A 23,477-nucleotide genomic window follows, 5' to 3' on the forward strand; every position below is an offset into this window, starting at 1 on the left:
CTTGATAAAATATTCTTCAAAACTCATTAAAATATTCTTTAAAAATCCACGTTTTGCGGTGAAAAGATCCTTGATAAAATATTCTTCAAAACTCATTAAAATATTCTTTAAAAATCCACGTTTTGCGGTGAAAAGATCCTTGATAAAATATTCTTCAAAACTCATTAAAATATTCTTTAAAAATCCACGTTTTGCGGTGAAAAGATCCTTGATAAAATATTCTTCAAAACTCATTAAAATATTCTTTAAAAATCCACGTTTTGCGGTGAAAAGATCCTTGATAAAATATTCTTCAAAACTCATTAAAATATTCTTTAAAAATCCACGTTTTGCGTTGAAAAGATCCTTGATAAAATATTCTTCAAAACTCATTAAAATATTCTTTAAAAATCCACGTTTTGCGGTGAAAAGATCCTTGATAAAATATTCTTCAAAACTCATTAAAATATTCTTTAAAAATCCAAGAATCCTTGCAAAAATATCCTTTAAATATCCACGTTTTGGGGTGTAAGGATCCTTGAAAAAATATTTTTTAAAAATCCGCGTTGTGCGGTGTAAGGATCCATGAAAAAATATTCTTTAAAAATACTTGAAAAAATATTCTTTGAATATCCACGTTTTGGGGTGTAAGGCTCCTTAAAAAAATATTCTTTAAAAATTCGCGTTTTGCGGTGTAAGGATCCATGAAAAAATATTCTTTAAAAATACTTGAAAAAATATTCTTTGAATATCCACGTTTGGGGTGTAAGGATCCTTAAAAAAATATTCTTTAAATATCCACGTTTTGGGGTGTAAGGATCCTTAAAAAAATATTCGTTAAATAACCACGTTTTGGGGTGTAAGGATCCTTAAAAAATATTCTTTAAAATCCACGTTTTGCGGTGTAAGGATCCTTGACAAAATATTCTTTAAAAATCCACGTTTTGCGGTGTAAGGATCCTTGACAAAATATTCTTTAAAAATCCACGTTTTGGGGTGTAAGGATCCTTGAAAAAATATTCTTTAAAAACCCTCGTTTTGCGGTGTAAGGATCCTTAAAAAAATATTCTTTAAAAATCCACGTTTTGGGGTGTAATAACCGTTGAAAAAATATTCTTTAAAAACCCACGTTTTGCGGTGTAAGGATCCTTGAAAAAATATTCTTTATATAACCACGTTTTGGGGTGTAAGGATCCTTGAAAAAATATTCTTTATATAACCACGTTTTGGGGTGTAAGGATCCTTAAAAAAATATTCTTTAAAATCCACGTTTTGCGGTGTAAGGATCCTTGAAAAAATATTCTTTAAAAAACCACGTTTTGCGGTGTAAGGATCCTTGAAAAAATATTCTTTAAAAACCCACGTTTTGCGGTGTAAGGATCCTTGAAAAAATATTCTTTAAAAATCCACGTTTTGGGGTGTAATAACCCTTGAAAAAATATTCTTTAAAAATCTACGTTTTGCGGTGTAAGGATCCTGAAAAAATATTCTTTATAAATAAAAAAGCATTTTTTAAAAATTTTTTTAAGGATCCTTGAAAAAAGTATTCTTTAAAAATTTACGTTTTGTGGTGTAATAACCCTTGAAAAAATATTCTTTAAAAATCTACGTTTTGCGGTGTAAGGATCCTGAAAAAATATTCTTTATAAATAAAAAAACATTTTTTAAAAATCAACGTTTTGCGGTGAAAGGATGCTTGATAAAATATTCTTTAAAACTCATTGAAAAAATATTCTTTAAAAATCCATGATTTGTGGTGTAAGGATCCTTGAAAAAATTTTCTTTAAAAATCTACGTTTTGTGGTGTAAGAATCCTTGAAAAAATATTCTAAAAAAACCCCACGTTTTGCGGTGTAAGAATCCTTGAAAAAAATTCTTTAAAAATGCACTTATTGCAGTGTAAGGATCCTTGAAAAATATTCTTTAAAAATCCTTGAAAAAAATATTCTTTAAAAATCCAAGTTTTGTGGTTTATGGACCCTTGAAAAATATTCTTTAGAAATCCTTGAACAAATAAATTTACAAATCCTTGAAAAAATATTCTTTAAAAATGCACGTTTTGTGGTGTAGGGACCCTTGAAAAAATATTCTTTAAAAATCTACGTTTTGTGGTGCAAGGACCCTTGAAAAATCATTCTTTAAAAATCCACGTTGTGCGGTATCCTTAAACAAATATTCTTTAAAATTCCTTGAAAAAAGTTCCACGATTTGCGGTGTAAGGAAACTTGAAAAAATATTCTTTAAAAAAACCTTGAAAAAATATTCTTTTAAAATCTTTGAAAAAATATTCTTTAAAAATCCTTAAAAAAATATTCTTTATGAATCCACGTTTTGTGGTGTAAGGATCCTTGAAAAAAATATTCTTTAAAAATCCTTGAAAAATTATTCTTTAAAAACTCACGTTTTTCGGTGGTTAAAGCAAAGGTCTTAAATTATTTACTTGTGCTTGAAAGCTACAAAAATGGTCTTCTATAGATGGAAAGCTTTGTGTTTCAAGGATGCTTGAAAAATATTCTTTAAAAATCAACATTTTGCGGAGTACGGATCCTTGAAATAACATTCCTTGAAACCATATTTATTAAAAATCCAAGTTTTGTGTTGCAAGGATACTTGAAAAACATAATAATTGTTCCACAAACATCCCAGAAGGGACAAGGGAGTCTTCTCTCATATCAATGAGTGCACCCCGATTCATATTAGCTCAATGATATGGGACCTACTGTTTATCGCCGAGTCCGAACGGCGTGTCTAAGACACCACTTGTAGAGAGATTTTACAAGGCTGAAATACTCAGGAAATGTCGCAAACATTACTGAGGGGTATTTTGCCACCGTTGAAAAGTGTTTGATGTTGATTGGCCAGGGAATCGAACCCACGACCTTTAGCGTGCAAGGCGGGTGTGCATACCATTGCACCACGGTGGCACCCATCTTGAAAACATATTCTTTAAAAATCGAGGTTTTGTGTTGCAAAGATCCTTGAAAAAACATTCTTTAAAAATCGAGGCCTTGTGGTGTAAGGATCCTTGGAAGAATAGCTTTTGCGGTTGGTTTTATTTACTTTTATTACTATTACGAATAAGAATATTTTTTGTAATCTATACATTAAAATTAATTATATATTCTATTTTTTTTTTCAGAAAAAAAAATTACAATGCTGCAGCTGCTGAACTGATTTCTACAAAATCTGGAGTGTAAGGTAAGTAATAAAATTGCGGATAACTTGCACACTTACATTTTTACCATATTCTAAAGCTGCAGAGTAATGTTGCCAGGCGTAAATTGTGGAGATGGCCAACAAATGTTTTCTGGGGTTTTTATGACAAAATAAAATCTGCATATTCTTCTCCACTAGAGGTTTTAGTAGTTTTGTTGTTGTTGATGCTACTGCTGGTTTGGTGTTCCAGCCTTTTAATTCATTTTTCGTAGGTAATCGAAAAATAGAATCAACGTCCCTTTCATTGTTAAGTTAGCAATTAATATAAAGAGCAGAGATGGCAAACAGCAACAACAGGAATGCCATAAATGGCAGAGGAATAACATAAAAAATCTCCCAGGTGCATATACAATTACATATACACACTAATGAAATTGTATCCGTTATATCCGCATTCAAAGTATGTGGGGGTCTTGTAGTAATGGTATACCATTATTATAGTTGGTCATTAGGCCACTGTGTGTTTTTGCAAAAAAATAAAAAAAAAACAATAGGCTGAAGAGACACAAATGTAAGCGTAACAGTCCTTTCTATTTCGGTGACTTTGTGGTTCCTGTGGAGCTAAGCTTTCCATTTGGTAGTTCGAGAATTTCCCACAAAACCTTGATATAAAAAAACTTATAGGCCACAAAACGTGAATTTCAAAAGAATATTTTTCCAAGGACTTTAAGACAACAATACGTGGAGTTTTAAGGAAGGACTCGAAGGAGTATTAAACCACAAAGATTTTTTTCAAAGACCCACTAGCCACAAAACGTGGATTTTTTTAAGAATATGTTTTCAATGACCCACCCGCCGCAAAAGATTGATTTTAAAAAAATGTGAGTTTTCAAAGATTTTCACACAGCAAAGCTTAATGTTTTAATCATATTTCAGGGTGTTTAAATTTCGTAGTTGCCAACTATTTCCCATTTATTTACATCTTTTGTAAATGATTTAGAAACGTGGACAGATACAAGCAATCACTTATTTTCTGATTCTAAGATCAGTAATTTTGTTTTTGTTCATCCTTAAATGTTGTCGAGAGGTAGGGGTAACTGCGTGCCATGCAACAATATCAATATCTACTAAACTAGCAATACAAACAAATGGCAAAACAGAAGAATTTGGATTTTAACTTGTATTTCGCAGGAAACCGGAAACTGTTTAATGGCAACTTTTGCCAGCATTATAATATTTAATATACTAAATATATTCATATGTATATGGACACATCTGTTCAGACATGTATACAAATAATAGTACATAGATACTATTACACATACTAGTATGCATATTAGGCCGGGGCGATTTGAAAACCTTAATGGGCCCTTCGCGTTTCTGATTCCTGGGATTGAACTGAGCAAAAAAGTCTACTGGACCATATGTCTACGATGAAAATCGAGCCTCCCGATTTTGACTTTAAGTTTTTTATCTACGTTTTTTTGACATCTTGGCATATAACAGCCAAACCATTGAGATTTTCGAGCCAACACAAAGACAAAAATTGTAGCCAAGGCAATAATTAAGAACTCTCTAATACATCGCAAAAGCATTGGAACGCTTTTTCAGGCAGTTTTGGTCTTGAGAAGGTGCAAACTTTTCGGAACATGTCGATAAATGGCACTGTGCTACAAAAGTTGACCAGAAAAATATTCAAGCGTTCTGATGCAAAATTCCTTCGTGTTGGGATCCATGGAAAAAGAAAATGTCTTTAGTACGTTTGGGTTACTTCGTTTTATTTTTTTATAACGGTAAAAGTAGTGAAAATCTGGGTTTCTTATATTTTCAAATTTAAACGGGCATATCTTATTTTTTCCACAACGGATTTCTTTTGATCCTTCCTCCTTTTAAAGGAGTGAATAATATATTTTTAATAAGCTATTATGGCTTTAAATCGGTTAACATATGAAAATAACTAGTGCGATGTCCCATGCCTCATTATAAGAAGTTTACAGAACAAATTAAAACAGCAACACGAAGAAGTTTTTCATGTCAAAGACTGCAGGCCAACTATAAATATTAATTAATGATATGTCTTATTTTATTTTCACAACAACATAAAGACGACTTAAACTGCAAAACGTGGTAACAAAACCTGAATTTTTAAAAAATATTTTTTCAAGGACCCTTACGTAACAAAACTTGGAATTTAAGGAATATTTTTTCAAGGACCCTTGGGCTACAAAATATTATTTTCTTAACAAACCATAGGTAACAAAACCTGCATTCTTTAAAGAATATTTTTTAACGACCCTTAGGTAACAAAATCCTGGATTTTTAAAGAATATTTGTTCAAGGACCCTTAGGTAACAAAGCTTGGATTTATAAAGAAAATTTTTTAAAAGACCCATAGGCCACAAAACTTGAATTTTAAAGAATATTTTTTCATAGACTTTTAGGTAACAAAACTTGGATTTTTAAAGATTATTGTTTTTCAAGGACCCTTAGGCCAACAAGTTTAAATTTTGAAACAATATTTTTTTCAAAGACCCATAGGCCACAAAAGCTAAAAATGCAATTGCCCTCATTGATATGAGACAAGTCTCCTCTAGCCTGTACGCAGAAGTTTGTGAAACAAGTAAGAACGGCATTAAGTTCGGCCAGGCCGAACTTGTTTTACCCTCCACCACGAGTTGTATTGAAGTAAAATGTAACAACTAGTTTCCTTTCGTTTATGAAGAAGACTGAATACCAAATTTCAGAAAGTTTGGTAAAGCAATGTGGCTAACTTTCAAAATCGGGAGGTACTGTTCCATGGGTGCTATATCAGAACGTCTATACCTGCAAATATCGCGGATCTATACCGATAATTCTCTTCTGGAATATTTTGTTACCACATGGAAAACTAAATAAAAAATATCAGTCTTTCGGTGACGTCGCAATCTCCAAAATTACTAAAATCGGGAGGTACCGATCTATGGCGGATATATCTAAACGTGGACCTATATAGACGAATTTCGGTCCAAATGGCTTGTACCTCCAACAAATACTAAATACAACATTTCAGCCATTTCTGTGGGTTGCTGTGTCCACAATTTTCAAAATACCAAAAATCGGAAGCTACCGTTCTGTGAGGGCTATATGAAGGCGTGGACCTATACCGACAAATTTCTGGCAGAACGTTGTATAGCCCCAAAGAAGACTAAGTACCAAATTTCAGCCATTTCAGTGTGATAGTGAGGCTAAAACCTTCAAAATACCGAAAATCGGGAGGTACCTTCTATGGGGGCTATGTGAAGGCGTGGACCTATATCGACAAATTTCTGGGGGACATTTTTGTACTCCCAACAAAGACTAAGTACCAAATTTCAGCAAATTCGGTGTTATATGAGGCAAAAACCTTTAAAATATCGAAAATCGGGTGGTACCGTAACATGGGGTATAGAAATATCTACACCAAATTTCAAAGCTACTTACTTACTTAGCTTGTCCATTACAGAACATTTGTTCCATAGACCGAACTAAGAAAAGATCTCCAAGTCTCTATGTTTAGTGCTTCGTTTTTTGGAATACCGCGCCTTGTCATCTCTTCATCCACTTGTTTGCGCCATCTATTCTTTGGCCTGCCGATTCTGCGTGCACCGCCATGTGGCTCGAATTTATACTCCTTTTGAGCGGGTTCACCATCGCTCATTCTTATTATATGGCCTTGCCAACGCAATCGCTGCATCTCGATACGTTTAACTATATTGATGTCGTTGTATAGCTTATACAGCTCGTGGTTCATACGACGTCGACATTTACCGTCAACGCAGATTGGTCCGTAGATCTTTCGAAGAATTTTTCTCTCAAACATGCCAAGCACTGCCTTATCTGCTTGCGCAATTACCCAGGCTTCGGAACCATACATCAGCACGGGTAGTATCAGTGTTTTGTAAAGCGTTATTTTGTTTGACGAGCTATGGCTTTTTATTTAAGCCAAAGTAGCATCTGTTGGCCAATACAATTCTTCTTTTTATTTCACAGCTGATGTCGTTTGTTGTGTTTACGGCAGTGCCGAGGTAGACGAAGTCTTTAACTACCTCAAACACGTGCAATGGAATAACTGTTTATATCAACAAAACAGATATATCATATACATAACAGATATAATATGATATAAATGTGGGAATGAGTGTGACAGTTATGATATTGTTTGGGTTGTGTATACTCACAATAACATAACTGTTAGAAACAGTTCTGTGTTGTACATGAACGAGTGAGAACTTTACTTGTTTTTTCGTTCTCAAGTATCTGTTGTACAACAGATATTTTTCAAATACTACAGATACCAACAGATACTATAGGTGTAACAGGCTTGTGTGAATAACTTCTAAGGAAAATTTCATAAAAAATAACATTTTTAAACATTTTTATTATTTAGGGGATAAATAAATATTAAAGACATGAACTGTTATAACTGAACGCATCAATTCGAATGTTTTTCTGGGTTCAGTGAGTGGAATGTACGAGGGCTACTAGAAAAGTTTCCGACCTAATAATGAAAACGCGAATATTTATTAAAAATAGTTTTATTGTATTCCAAATATTTATTGCAAATACTTTTGTTATACTGAAGTGTTTTTTGTGGTTTTTTTTTGAAAATAGGTTTAAAATACCTTTAAACCAATTTATTTCCCGCAGGGAAGTGTTAGCTTGTTACATTTTTAACACGTTCGCGGACGCAAAAAAACTCAGAGAGGTGCAAAAAATGACACCCAATTTTTTCGGTATTAGTTGTTTTTTTTTTTTGTATTTATTAAATAACTATTAATATTATTATAATTTTTTATTTATTGTACTATGGATATTTATGAAATTAGTCGTATTATGTACATTAATCACAAAACATTAGATTGTATACAAGTAAATGACTAAAAATTGACTTTGGAAGTGAATGCTATAGCATTCACGTCATCCTACGTCACCATGAAAATGAATGCTATAGCATTCACGTCGGCGAACGTCACCATGAAAATGAATGCTATAGCATTCACGTCGGCGAACGTGTTAAATTGGTGTGGTACTGATTAAAAAGAGAGGGAGATAGAGAGAGTAACACATATGCTTTCCTATGGTTAGTTTAAACAAATACTTACGTATTATAAGTGCCTACAACATCCCGGAAGGGAAAAGGCATACTTCTCCCATATCAATGAGTGTACAGCGATTCATATTGGCACAATGATATGGGACCTACTTTTATCGCCGAGTCCGAACGGAGTATCTTACGACACAACTTGTAAATAAGTTTTCATGGAAGGAAAAAAGGGATACTTTTTCCATATCAAGTCCGAGCCAGAACGGAGTATCTTACGACACAATTTGTAAATAAGTTTTCATGGCTGAAATACTCAGGCCACCACCGCCGAAAATATTGTTCTTCTGGTCGGGGATTGACCTTAAGAGAATAATACCTTCGAAAGCCCTTAAAACGACGTGTCACTTTGCAAGGTAGGGGTTATTCCAAGCTGAATGGACCTAGAATACATTTACCGAAGTATTATCCACCTACATACTTCGGACATTTAATTCATTTCCACAGAAGTACAGTCATGGGGCTACATCGGTGTAGAAGCAGGCTGATAAAGAACATATACACTTTATATGATCTTAAATTACTATTTCGAGGAGTTACAACCAGAATGACAAACATAATATACCCTCCATAACAAATTAAACGATTTTGTTATTCCTAATGGTTTTCATAATGCAGAATTTGGTATTTGGTCCATGGAATGATTCTGAAGAAATTCGAAATTCACATTTTTGATTTGGTTTGTAGTACTCCGTCCAGTAGCACCATGTCTAACCAGATTTTGTATCCTGACTTTCGGGTCAAATAAGTTATAGGTGCTTTTTATGTGCATAGCATTATTATGTGACTTTTAGAAACGCGATATCTTATAGAGAATTTTACGGTCGTTGTCATTTGCTTTAGTCACTTTTTGGTAAGGCTCACAGTTTTTGAGATACATATATAAAAAACCCAATAATATGACCTATGACCATGTATAAGTTTCTTTGCACGCATGGGATCAACAGAGATTTTTAGGACCTCATTTGCAATGACAAATCCTACATTTCCACCAAAATTCAGCTCTTATTGTATCACACCAATATCCATTTATATCAGTTTGTACAAACCAGATATAAACAAATATGTTCCTATTTTTCTGTCTATACCAACTCATATCATACCTGTTTGAAAAAGTATCAGTATCAACTTGTAACTGAAACTACATTCTACATATCCATACTCACTCAATGTTGAAAAATGTCGGAACTGATATATTCAGTTGTATCCATGCAGGTGTTTATAAGCCATCGGCCCCTGCTGCCTTATTATTCTTCAGCCGATTTATTGCTGTCTTTACCTCATCTTGGCTGGGCGGTATACATTCAATACCATCTTCTGGGATTGGGACTGTGGTATCTTCGTCGTCTTCGCTGCTATTGGATATCAACAGATTTGAAAAATGTTCTTTCCATATCCTGAGTACACTATCTGTATCAGTTACCAAATTACCAAATTACCTTGCTGGTCTCTACAGGAGGATGTGCCTGTACCAAAGCTATCAGTTTGATGCTTGACTCTTTGGTAGAATTTTCGGACTTCATTCTGGCTCCTGTACATCTCGATTTTTTCACACTCCCGTTTTTCCATCTCTCTCTTTTTCCTACGGAAAAGACGTTTCTCCTCTCTCCTTTTCTCCCTGTATCTCTCTCGTGCGCTACGCGTTGCTACGGATTGTTAAGTAGCCCTATATGCCGCATTTTTTTCTTCGGTGGCAGCACGACACTCCTGATCATACCATGGATTCCCTGGTGCAGGTCTCTGGTATCCAAGTATGTATTTTGCGGCTGTTTGCATGGAGTGGGCAATGCTTTGCCATTGCGCTGATATGTTATCGGGATGAGGAGTGCTTTGATTAAGCAGTTGGGCCAGTTGAGTGGAATATGCTGTGGCTATCTGTTGTGATTGCAGCTTACCGATGTTCAACTTCCGTGTTGTGGCTGCTCGCACTTTGTTTGCTATGTGTAATCTGGTACGTACGTTTGCCGCAACAAGGTAGTGGTCCGAGTCTATGTTTGCACCTCGGAAGACATGCATCAATCGTGTTGGATCGCTTGATGCATTTCTTCCATCTATCACAACGTGATCAATTTGATTTCTTGTTCTTTGATCTGGCGACAGCCAGGTGCCCTTATGAATATCGAGATGCTTAAATCTGGTATTGCTAACTACCATGTTTTGCAGCTTCAAAGTCTATCAGCCTCATACCATTGTCAGATGTTTCACTGTGGAGACTGAATTTCCCGACTGTTGGGCCAAAGATATTCTCCTTTCCAATTTTGGCATTAAAATCGCCTAGTATAATTTTAATGTCATGGGCAGGACAACGGTCATAAGTTTCTTCTAAGCGCTCGTAAAATATATCTTTGGTCTGTTCGTCCTTGTCTTCAGTGGGAGCATGAGCGCAAATAAAGCTGATGTTGAAGAATGCTCCGTTTAACCGAATTGCAGCGAGTCTTTCATTCACTGGGGTGAAGCTGGAGACCAGATGTTTTAACCTCCGACCAACTGCAAATCCGCAACCAAACTCATGCTTTGTGTCATGGCAGCTATAACACAGTGTGTCACCTTTAGGTGTTGTTGTGACGCCTTTCCCGTTCCATCGTATTGCCTGTATGGCAGTTTTGTCGGCCTTGTTCTTTTCAAGTACATATGCCAGTGCGTAAACTGCACCTTCTATATAAAGAGTGCGAACATTCCAGGTGCAGATTCGCAGATCATGGTCCTTAAAACGTTTGCGGGGGTCGTCAACTTTAGAGGGATTTGTTTTTTGTTTTTTTGTTTTTTCATAGTAGGCTTTTTTCTGGGGGAAGGTTACTAATCCGATGCCCAAACCCAAGTTTTTAACGTTCTTATGGGTGTTAAAGGCAGTCCCCAGGTGACACCACGGGGAGGTGTTAAAGGCAGTTCCCCAGGTGACACCACGGGGAGGTCAGTGTCCACTGGAGATGAAAGAGGGACCAAGATAAATCCTGGGCTTCAAAGCTCTATCTTAAAAATTGCGAGCTGTATCTTGATTTCAACAGACGGACGGACAGGCGGACATGGTTATACCGGCTTAGAATTTTACCCTGATCAAGAATATATGTATATACTTTATATGGTCTCCGATGAATATTTCGATGTGTCACAAACGGAATGGCAGATTTAATTATACCCTCCATATTATGGGGGAGGGTATAAAAATGTGTTTTTAGACCATCGTACAGTTTCTACTTCTTGTTACTGTTAATCAATTCAGAATCCCTACCAACACGAAAAAAATCGCCTCTCTAACATATGTTCCAAACATATTTTGCAGCAAACAAATATTTGTTTGCAAGCAGTTCCAAACAGAACATATGTTTGGGTCCTGCAAACAAATATATGTTTGGGTGCAAACAAATTATATGTTTGGGTGCATACAAATAAAAAAACATATGCGCCAGTGGGCGCTTTCTGAGAGCAAGGGAGCGTAAATGTCAATGTGAAACTCATTGAAATGTATGCTCACTTGCTCTCAGCAAGCGCTCACTGGCTATTTCTAACATATATATACATTTATAAATGGTGGTGTTTTTATTGAAGGGCATACAAAAAAAAAAACAAAGCAACAAAGACACATAGGTACATACAAAATTCCAAAGAAATACATAACGCACTGTAATTAAAGAAAAACTGAATGAAATGACTTATAAAAAGTAGCACTTAAAAAAAAAAACAAGTAAGAAAAGTCTATAGTCGGACGGAGCCGACCATGGGATACCCTATACCACTATCCCTGGACAATCGCTCTCCACGGAACTTCTTTCAATGATTGTGAAAATTTAATTATCAAATATCAGAGATGTAATGTATAATACTTGTGTCCAAAACCAAAAAGTTATCTAGCATGACAAAGACATTTTTGTAGCAGGCAAGCAAAATTTAGTTCACACAAACTAAAATGTAATGAAACATACTTATGTATGTAGTACTACTACTTCCGTTGTTTTACCGCTACGTTATTGAATTTTTACCAATTTCACACGTTTCAGTCCATTTAACCCGCTAAGTATTATCTGATCTTCACTTTGGTTTGTACCAGGGTTTCGGAGTCGAGGTATTTTTGGGTCGACTCCGACTCCGACTCCAGACCAATTTTTTTCACGACTCCGGCTCCGACTCCGGGTCGACTCCGAGTGTAAATTCCTATACCGCTAAACATTAATAAAATATGCAAATTTTTTTAACTTTTTTCGTATATTTGGGCCCATATAGGCTAATCTATTGCTTTTTCCTAACATATTCTTTAGAAAAGACATCCGTTCGAATATAATACTTAACTACAGAACATAAATATGAAGTAAAATTCATATCTATATTGTTTCTACTGAATTGGAAAATAGCAACAAAGGACAAGCACTAGAATATTCTGGGAGGAACTTTTCTTCGCGAGAAAATAACTCTTGCGCCAGACATTGAAAATATAACATGAACATTTTTTAACTTTTAGGGGAGAGAGAGAGGAGGTAAAGGAGATAGCTTTCTCCCTTCTTACCCATAAGATCAAAACATTTTCATGAAAATAATCATAGTCTGGCACAAGACTATGTGAAAATAAATGGACAATACAAATCATAAGGACTACATACAGTAAGCAATTCATGGCCAGGTTTAAAAATGGATATAAACAGTTTAGAAATCTTCTTCTACCCCCAGACATTGACTTCCATTTTATGTCACAGTGCAATCAGTAAGATTTCCCATAGCGACCACAATGTCCTTCATAGGTGTCCAACAGGTCCTTTAATAAAAGACAAGGATGACATCTAACAAAAGACAAGATCAGAAGATCAAGAAGATCAGTAGACTTTTGTGAGAAGACCAGTAGATCTTCTGACAGAAGACTTATATAAAAGACGTTAAAAGTCCAATTATATTTCGATTGTCAAAGAACATAACTTTTGCTTGCAACAAAAATAAAGGATCAACTGGACCACAAATATTCTGGACATGCAATTTGTAATCAAAATATAGATGAAAAGACTAGACTTCAAATGACAGTAAATATCCTGTGAATCGTTCTCTGAATTTGAATGGTTAAAATAAATAATGATTTTGAAAAAATTGGTGTCCCGAATTTAATATTATATTCTTATATTGTAAAAAAATTGCCCGGAGTCGGAGTCGAGTAATTTTTTTCGACTCAGACTCCGACTCCGACTCCAGCAAAATTGCTCGACTCCGACTCGTAGACTCCGACTCCGACTCCGACTCCGACTCCGAAACCCTGGTTTGTACGCTTCTTCTTCATCATAAACTCAAACTTTGTTTAAAATTTTGCGGCTTATTATTTTTACCTACAGAACCGCTACAAAATTGGTTTAAATTTTGTTTTTGGTCCATTTCATCCCCTGAACATTTCACGATCATCACCAAAAATTAATAATTTCTACTCTGGCCCGAACCCAACCTCCTTAAAAAATTCGTTACAATCGGTCCATAATTGCGGCCTTAAGCTTGTTTACAATTTTTAATGGACGGACACACATCGCTAAATCGCTTTATCTCGTCGAGATATGAATTTTGGCATACCAAATAAGGGGTCTAGGACGAATATTTCGTGGTGTTACATAAACTTTTGGAGAGACAATATGTAGCATGGGATAAAAATGTGGTTCTCTACACAGAACCCATTATATATTAGGCAGTAGACCCGTTATCTAGCAAACACTTTATTGCAATTTACATACATATGTATGCTACTTTGCGAAATATATATGTCCTCAAGGAATTAAAATATCGACCAAAAATAAAATTTTTATATTTTTCATACAAAATTAATGGCCCATTTCACCCGCTAAAGAATATCAGATCATCATTCAAAATTGTAGGCATCTTTTTCGACCTATACTCTTACCCTGTGCAAAATTTCGTGACTACGAGTATTGATGTATAATTGCGACTTCTAGCGAGTTTATTATTACACTTCAAACAAACTATAACTATAACTCTATAACTCTGTTATCCGATCATACACACCAACATAATTGGCACCAATTGAAAGGTCAAGCGTTCCACTTTCAAGTATATCTCACTTGTCCGGAATGTCACTTCCAGTAATTAAGATATAAGCTGTATATTAAAAAATTTCACAATTTTCACACAAAAGTTTTGGTCCATTTAAGCCTCTAAATATTAATCGATCGCCTCTCAAATTGCAAGCTTCACCTTTGTGATATACTCTTACCTTGTTTAAAATTACGCGTTGATCGGACTATTATTGAGACCTACAGAGCCGCTAGAAAATTGGATAAATATTATGTTTTTGGTCCATTTCACCCGCTAAATATTTCACGATCATCACCAATAAGAATAGGGATCTATTCTGATCTGAACCTGACCTCCATACAAAATTTCGTGACGATCGGTCCATAATTGCGGCCTGGAGCGTGTTTACAATTTATAATGGACAGACGGACGGACGGACGGACAGACACACATCTCAAAATCGCTTTATCTCGTCGAGATATGAAGATTGGTATACCACATGGGGGGTCTCCGACGAATATTTCGCGGTGTTACATGAATTTTTACCAAAACAAACTTATAATACCCTTTTCCACATTGTGGTATAGGGTATAAATAGTGGTATGCTTCTATGGGGGATATAGGAAGACGTGGACCTATACTAATAAATCCTTTCTGGAATATTTTATGTCCCTATGGAAGACTAAATAACGAATTTCAATCATTTCGGTGGAATATTGACGTCACATCCTTCAAAATACCGAAAATCGGGAGATACCGTTCTATGGGGGATATATGAAGGCGTGGACCTATACCGACAAATTCCAGGTGGAAAGTTCTATACACCCAACGATAACTAAATACCAAATTTCAGCCATTTTGGTGGGATAATGAAGCTAAAACCTTCAAAATACCGAATATCGGGAGGTACCGTTCTATGGAGACTATATTAAGGCGTGGACCTATACCAACAAATTTTAGGTGGAACGTTTTATATCCTCAACGAAGACTAATTACCAACCAATTTGATGGGATAATGAAGCTAAAACCTCCAAAATACCGAAAATCGGGAGGTACCGTTCTATGGGGGCTATATCCCATTTTCAATACCAACCATCCTGCAAGTAATAAAAACTTCTGTACTCTCTATCTTGAAAATTGCGAGCTGTATCTTGATTTCAACAGACAGACGGACGGACGGACAGACAGTCATGGTTAAATCGACATAGAATTTTATTCTTATCAATAATATATATACTTTATAGGGTCTCCGGCGAAAATTTCGATGAGTTGCAAACGGAATGACAAATTTAATATACCCTCCATATGGTGGAGGGTACAAAAACAGCGACGAAGAAGAAGACAACATTCTAATAAATGTATATCCCAATGGAGGAACTGGCGCTGGTGCAGGCTTGTAATGCCGTGTTGTTTGCTCGATGACGACCCAGTTTAGCGTTTGTTGCTACTTTTGTAACATTCAAAATCATAACGATCTACCTTTCGAGGACATATTTATTGTGACAGAGTATGATGTTCTTGTTGGTTTTGCTACTAGGGCTGTGTCCTGTAGTTGATGTCGATGTTGCTGTTGTTGGGAAATATGAACAACAACAATCCATTCCACATAAGGCCAAGTGTTTTGCGTGTATCACTCTCATACGCGCGAACCCACCAGCACTCACTCCGTCACTCGCTCGTTCACTTACTACACATACCCGTCGTCATTCTAATGAAAAGTTTGTATCTTGTCGTGCAATTCCACTGCAAAAAAAAGTTGGTGAAGAAAATATTAAAAGTTTGGAATTTTGGTTGCTACTAAACGAATGTGTTTCAAACAATAGTCCCAATGCACAGTGGTGGCACTTACAAGGGAAGGTGTGACAAAAATACTTTTAAATAATATATCAAAATGAAATTGTTATCAATGGGTCATAATGGCCTAAACACACTCTAAGTAAAATATTGGGGTCCTAGGTCAAAAATTTCGCGTGGTTGCCATATAATGAATCATTCATAAGTGAAGTATTTTACTGTTACCAACACATTTTTCAACCGAATTTGCTGTAATCCGGTACCAAAAGTTTTAATGCATTATTTGGTATACTGCCTATATGAGTTTTATATCAATTTATTTAGGCAGATGTCAACCAAATATTCTAAGCGAATATGTTTTTATAATGAACCCACACATCAGAACACCATCTTATAAAGAAATGTCATATCGGTCCACTTTTGACCACAGCCTCCATATAGGGTTACCATCCTTTTCTTGGTACATTATAAGATTTAAACACATTTGTCTGCAGAATTACTTGTAATAATGTATTTGTGGTTCTCAGTGCGGGGAAAATCTCCACTTTTTAGCGTGGACCCAATATTAGGGTGTCCCAAAAATAAAATGTGTTATTTGTTAAAAGGAATACCCCCAAATCTTTTTTCTTTCGGGAGTTTTCATTACAGCTCTAAGTTACCATGACCATAGAAATCGCTAATAGCACAAAAAACAATATATTGAAACTAAATGTAAGAAGGGATAATAAAATTACTTAAAAATATTTCAAAAATATAAATTCAGCAACTAAAAAAGGGAGTTAAACTTTTGGTCATAACTGCCAAAACCGCAATTTTACAGTTTTGAAATCTACATGCGCTAGGCTTCAATTTGGTACTAGTGGCCGTTCTTGCGAATTTAATTAAGTAAATCCTTACATCTATATTAAATATTTTCATTTTGACCGATATTAGAACCAAAATATATGGCAACCCTTGCAATTTAGAGGAACTTTTAAAACTAGAAAAATTAAGCTAAGGCAATTTACTAAATGATTCAACTTAAGTTAAGGCGTTAATAGTAGTCCTTTGTTTCATAAATTTTTTCTCATTTTTAAATACAATTTGTATACCCTCCACCATAGGATGTCACTACATTTGTAACTACTCGAAACAATCATTGTAGACCCCACAAACTATATATACCCAGCAAAATTTTATGGAAGTGGTTCCATGAGATGCCATGATTTCACTGGATCTTTTGAATTGGTTCAAATGAAGTCGTGAAAGATCCGATCTTTTCATTAGCATTTGAACCCATTCGAAGGAAGTCGTGAAAGATCCGATCGTTTCAACAGCATTTGAACCAATTCAAAGGAAGTCGTGATAGATCTGATCTTTTCCTTAGCATTTGAACCCATTCCATCGATCCAATAGAGATGAATTTTGTGTTTTTATTTTTACACATGTATATATTCTCTTATTTATCTAAATATGTAAATTTAAAGCAATAGCTTCGTTCCCGTACTTTTTAATAGTAAAACTCGAAAAAGAGAAAACTGCAAAAAATTTGTTTTCACACACAAGTTTTTTGAAATAGTTCGGGAACGGAAAAATGGAAAATGCGCCAAAAAATTGGAACAAATGTCAAAGTCGGCGTATCAGCCAATCAGACGCCGGCAACCATGTTACTATTTTTTTACTCGCCCAAATTTGTCGTGTAAAAAGTTTTTAAAGAGAGCGTCATTCAGCGCCATTTTTGTTTAAAGAGAAGTGAACATTTTACAACTTTTTTTGTGTACGGGAACGCTTTTTCGAGTAAAATGTGTAAAAGTCGTAAAAATTTTAAAAACTTTTTAGTTCTGGAAAACAGCTAATGTAAGATTTATTATGCTAGGAAGTCCCAATCATTGAGCTAAAAGTAGAGTCGGACTGCACTCTTTGGTATCAGTCGTGTTCCTTTACGTGCCTGAGGTTACCAGTTTTTACCCGCAAAGTGTTTCCTTACTTTTAAAAGCATACAATTTATATGAGAGCAGTTCACCACTTTTACCATTTTTGCAACAATTACCATTTTTAAAAGTAAAGGAACAGACCAATTATAAAAGTTTCCTTGCCTGCTCTAGAGAACCCTGCTCAACAAGTCCATTTGTAGATCCCTACAAAACAACAAACATTTCCAAAACGTTGTAAAATAAAATTCACGAAATAGTAATCTGCAGTTGAAGTCAATGTCGAAATCTGCACTGCACTGATGGGAAGTAAAATCCTTTTGTAAGATGAATCAAAACATGTTGCGGAGGACGTAAATTCTGTTGCGTGCAGCGGCGGAGTTTAGACTGCAACAGCTGGGAAGGCCGGAAATCAAGTTTCTCACTTAAATTTACAACCTGTCGCTCAAACATATCGTTCCCGAAGTCTGGAAAATAGGCCAGCTACTGAAGCCCGAAAAGGATGCCAGCCGATTTCGCTTTTGTCGACCGTAGCAAGGACCCTTGTGGCTATAGTTCTTCCAGCATCAGAAATAACTTTCCAGTTGCCGATCAATAGCATAGGCTCCGTAAGCAGCACAACAACTATGCTGAAGGCCATCTCCATCTACATATTAGCAGAGGAGAAGAGCAGTCTAACGTTACAAGAGAGAACCTCTAGATCAACAAGCCTTTCAACCAGGTTTAAGTAGCATTAACACGAATGCAGTCGCAGATGCAGTAAACAGTTATCGTGTGAATGCAGTCCTTGGAGAACATCCACCATCTATCGCAGCTGAGAAGCGCCAGCTGTCAGGACAAACCAGAGTAGTTTTGGATCAATACGCTCGGGATGGTGCAGCCGTCAAAATTCCTATAGGGCAAGTACTGATGACACCGTGGAAAACATCTGCCCAGCATACAGCACAGGCCCCCACGACACACTGCTCCTTTTCAATTGCCCTACCAATCCTGCTAAGAAACTTAAGTTTGCAGCTTTGTCGTTACAAACCATATAAATAGCGAAATAGCCACATTCTTACGACTGATAGACCCAAAGTCAGATTAAGCAGAAAAATGAGAATACAAACATATTAACTACTGTTACAACAACGAGAACAAACTGCAATTATAGATGTAAACTTTATGATGATAAATAAATTATAGTATTTCATTAATTCCTTTGAATTAATAAAATAAAAAAATTAACATCATTTTTCAATACAGCATTTTCCATTTTCCGAACAAGACGTGAAAATTACATGCCAAAGATTAGTGAAAGTGCTATTCTTGGGAATTGGTTAAGATGGCATGCCGAAGGATTGGTATAGATGCTGTTTAAGGATTGCCTATTTTGGCAACCCCGGAATATGATTAATATGAAATTTATCACACCCCTCACTCAAGGGTTCGACTTGAGTACGCCAAGCTTACTATTGTGGTCAACGCAAACCTTGTCCCTGGGACAAATCACAAATATTTCCCGTACTAATGGCACAAACACTGAAAATTATTCTCTCGAGGAAAAATACTTCTTACCAAGAACGACAGCTGATCCTTACTCGTTGGTGCAACGTTGTTTCCACTTGAGGCAGATATTCAATTTATTAAGATGATTCACCTTGTTCAACAGCCAGCAATTATCTGCAACAACAATTCATCCAAACCACGGAAAATTCTATTTAAATTGATCCAGCCAGAATGCCACTGCACGAAATTATGTTGTCTCCAATGTTTACTTTGCTCCACGGGCAATTTATTTAAATAAAACCATTGATTCAAACAACCTTAATGAGTAAGGCTAATAACTTTGATAATCTTCAATTTGATAATCTTCAATTCAACCCCTGTTAGGTTATTCCGTTTAATATTTTTTCACTGGCCCTTTACCAAATTACAGACGTCTTTCTGTTTCAATTGTTCTAAGCAAGAATGTTTTATTTCTCAAACTTCAATATTTCATACATCAACAGTAGCGGTATTGTTTTTTTATGCATTTACCAGTAGCGAAAGCGTCAACAGAAGCAGAGCTTTATTTACAAAACTATGTGTTGATATGTATGTATGTACATTCGTACACACATATTTATTTCTTCTCTTCGGTTGATCTCTCTCGACTACTGACTAATATCAACAACAACATTACGCTTAATATTTAAGGCGAATTCAGATTTAAAGAAAGAATAACAAAATAAATACAGGAGGTTCTCGCTATAGGAGAAAGTAATTACTGTAAAGTAAATTAATAAATGAACGAATTGGAAACAATTTGTAACACAAAATTTACTGCATTTGAGGCAATATTAAGCTAATGTACGTACTAAAACACAACTTTTAAATATAATTACAGTAAGTAATATTAACTCTGGATCTTAGGGAAAGTTGTCAATCCATAAATAGCAAGTGACTTAACAGATGCCATGCAAGAGAATTGTTGAAGATGCCATTCCATCGAGTTAGTAAAGATGACATGCTTAGGATCTGAAAATGAATTGCATCTTTTGGGGGTAACGCTCTTGTAAAAAGAATGAGTGAAGATGCTGAAAAAATGACATTCCATTTCACTTGCACCCAATCTTGAATAGCATCTTTGGCATCGAACATTTTGCTGGGTATTCTTGATCAGCGTGCAATTCTACATCGATATAGCCATGTCCGTCCGTCTGTCCGTCTGTGGAAATCACTCTAGCGTCTAGTGGAAATCACGGATTGACGTAGGTGTATGAAAGTTTGGGAAAATCTATTATATGTACCCAGCAAAATTTGAAGGAAGGGGTTCAATGCGATGACGTGATTTCATGGCATCTTTTGCATTGGTTCAAACGATGTCGTGAAAGATCCGATCTTTTCATTAGCCTTTAAACCAACGCAAAGGAAGTCGTGAAAGATCCGATCTTTTCATCAGCATTTAAACCCATTCAAAGGAACTCGTGAAAGATCCGATCTTTTCATCAGCATTTGAACGCATTCCATCGATCCAATAGAAATGAATTTTGTGTTTTTATTTATACATTTTTTTCTAAATATATAAGATTAATTATTTACAATTGGCTTAATGTTGTCGGAGACCCGAAATCACTACCAACGTTGATAAAGCTCTCTTCGCAATGATGACGTCATTGAAAAGGGTTGGTGAAAATGACATGCCAAAGCATTGTTGAAAATGACATGCCAAAGCATTGGTGAAAATGACATGTCAAAGCATTGGTGTAAATGACATGCTTTGGATCCAAAAACGAATAGCATCTTTTGGGGTCCACGCTCATATAAAATTCATCGATGAAGATGCTAAAAAGATGACATGCCAGCTCACTTGCACCCATGATTGAATGGCATCTTTGGCATCGAACATTTTGCTGGGTACTTAGGACTTTTGGTATTCAAAGCGGGCTATGTAGGTCCACGCTTTCGTGTAGCCCCCATACAAAATGACGCGTGACGCGTCGTCGTTTTAAGGAATTTTTAAGATATTTGTCCCCTGTTACCAACGAATTGGTTGTAAATTGGTATTTTGTGTCTCCAGAGGCCAAAAAACATTCCTACCAAAGTTGGTTTATATAGGTCCACGTTTTGGTATAGCCCCCATATAACGCCCCATATAAAGTACGCGTCATTTTAATATATTTTGAATGTATTAGTCCCATTTGAGCACCGAATTGGTGTAATTTGGTATTTTGTGTTTCCAGAGGCTAAGAAACATTTCCACCGTAAAGTGTTTATATAGGTCCATGTTTTGATATAGCCCCCATAGGACGATATCTCCCGATTTTCGGTATTTTGAAGGTTTTGGCCTTATTATTACATCGAGATGGCTGAAATTTGGCATTTAGTCTTCGTTGGGGGTATAAAACTTTCCCCCATAAATTTTTAGGTATAGTTCCACGCCATCATATAGCCCCCATAGAACGGTACCTTCCGATTTTCGGTATTTTGAAGGTTGTGGCCACATTAATCCACCGAAATGGCTGAACTTTGTGGTGAAATTCGGCCCGACCGAACTTAACGTTTTCCTACTTGTTTTCTTTAAAATTAGTCATATTTGTGAGGCTTTTTCTCCTTAAGAACCGCGAAAAATGGAAAACAAAAATTGAGATTCGAAAAATTTGGAATGTTTTAAAGCGATTTGCATTTTTACATTTTTAAAACGATGTCATGAATTTGTTGATGTTTGTCGTTGGGCGTGTCCACTGTGCAATGATACGTAACAAACACATCACAGGTTTTCGTTATTTTTTTCTTTTTCTTTGTGTAACATGTAATAAATTATGCATACCATTTACACACGTGCACATATGTATTTACATGCACACATACAATTTGATTCATAAGAGACCATTGTCTCTTATGCCAAAAATAAAAGATGCTCCAAAAAAGCAACAAGAAAATTATATGAACAACTTAAATATGTTGTAAAAGATTTTTTTTTTTGTGCATAAGTGTGAGTGCCCGTGGATGACTAAGTGTGAGTAATACTTATATTACTATTAAGGAAACAAGAGATTTTTTTAAACGTCGTAATGTTTACCTTAGATGGGGCAAATGTGATAAGTCTTAGTTTTGAAAGGGAAACATTAATATGAACAAGTATGTTGTAAAATGTAGTATACAATATACATAAGTATATTTCTGAAGGGTATGCATATCTGCCATAAACACAAAATTTCATGAATATGAATGTTGCGAACAATTATATAGCTCATGGTAATATTCCTTCCAGACATAGAAAAATTCGATCTGACAAGTAAAAAATCGTTATGTTCGGCCGGGTCGATTTTTTTTACCATCCACCATAAAATGTTCTGAAATAAATTGAAATAACAAGATTCCTTTCCTGTTCACAATTTTGGGCTGCAGTTTTTTTACCCTTCACCATAAAATATTCTGAACTAAAATGGAATAATAAGATTTCATTACTGTCCACAACTGTGGGCTACAAAGTTTTTACAGTATTTTATTTAACTTGCTTTGGTGTCCGTTTAGTTCAAATCTGGTAACTCATTATACCCTCAGCATTTATGCTAACGAGGGTATATACACTTTCATACGGGCAAAATGTGCCTCATCGAAATAATGGTTTTAGACCCCAAGTATGTTTGGACGAAATGTGTTTCAGACAATTTGGAGTTGATTTAGCCAAGTCCGTCCGCCTCTCTGTCTGTCTGGCTGGCTGGAGCGCACGATAACTCTCGAACGGATCAACCGATTCGGCCCAAAACTTGGTTTTCGTAATATTTTGTCCAAACTTAGTTTAAGATCGAAGATGGGTTATATCGGTCCACTCCCTCCGGTACCTCCCCCACAAAAGTTCGAAAATGTTCGGAAAGTGTGTGCGCACGATAACTCTTGAAGGTAGTAACGGATTTGGTCCACACTTTGCATATCGTTAAACTCCTACCAGACTTAGATGGGGTTCTAATATGGACTCAATCGGTCCACTCCTTTGGGTATCTCACACACAAAATTTCGGAAAAGTTCAGTTTAGGACCGGCTCTCGAATCGATTTGATTTTT

At 35.7% G+C, this 23,477-nt stretch overlaps 1 long non-coding RNA gene across 9 annotated transcripts in view; it reads left to right on the forward strand.

The window, feature by feature from the left end:
* LOC141390484 (uncharacterized) overlaps window positions 1–23,477 on the forward strand; it is a 310,744-nt gene that overhangs the window by 106,832 nt on the left and 180,435 nt on the right. For all 9 annotated transcript variants that reach the window (XR_012409368.1, XR_012409369.1, XR_012409372.1 and 6 more), the window contains one exon: window positions 3,119–3,177. This is a non-coding gene — a long non-coding RNA (uncharacterized lncRNA). The remainder of the gene's footprint in view (window positions 1–3,118; window positions 3,178–23,477) is intronic.

The sequence above is a fragment of the Musca autumnalis genome, unplaced genomic scaffold, assembly GCF_047663935.1.
Source record: "Musca autumnalis isolate F117 unplaced genomic scaffold, ASM4766393v1 scaffold_1, whole genome shotgun sequence".
Lineage (NCBI taxonomy): Eukaryota > Metazoa > Arthropoda > Insecta > Diptera > Muscidae > Musca > Musca autumnalis.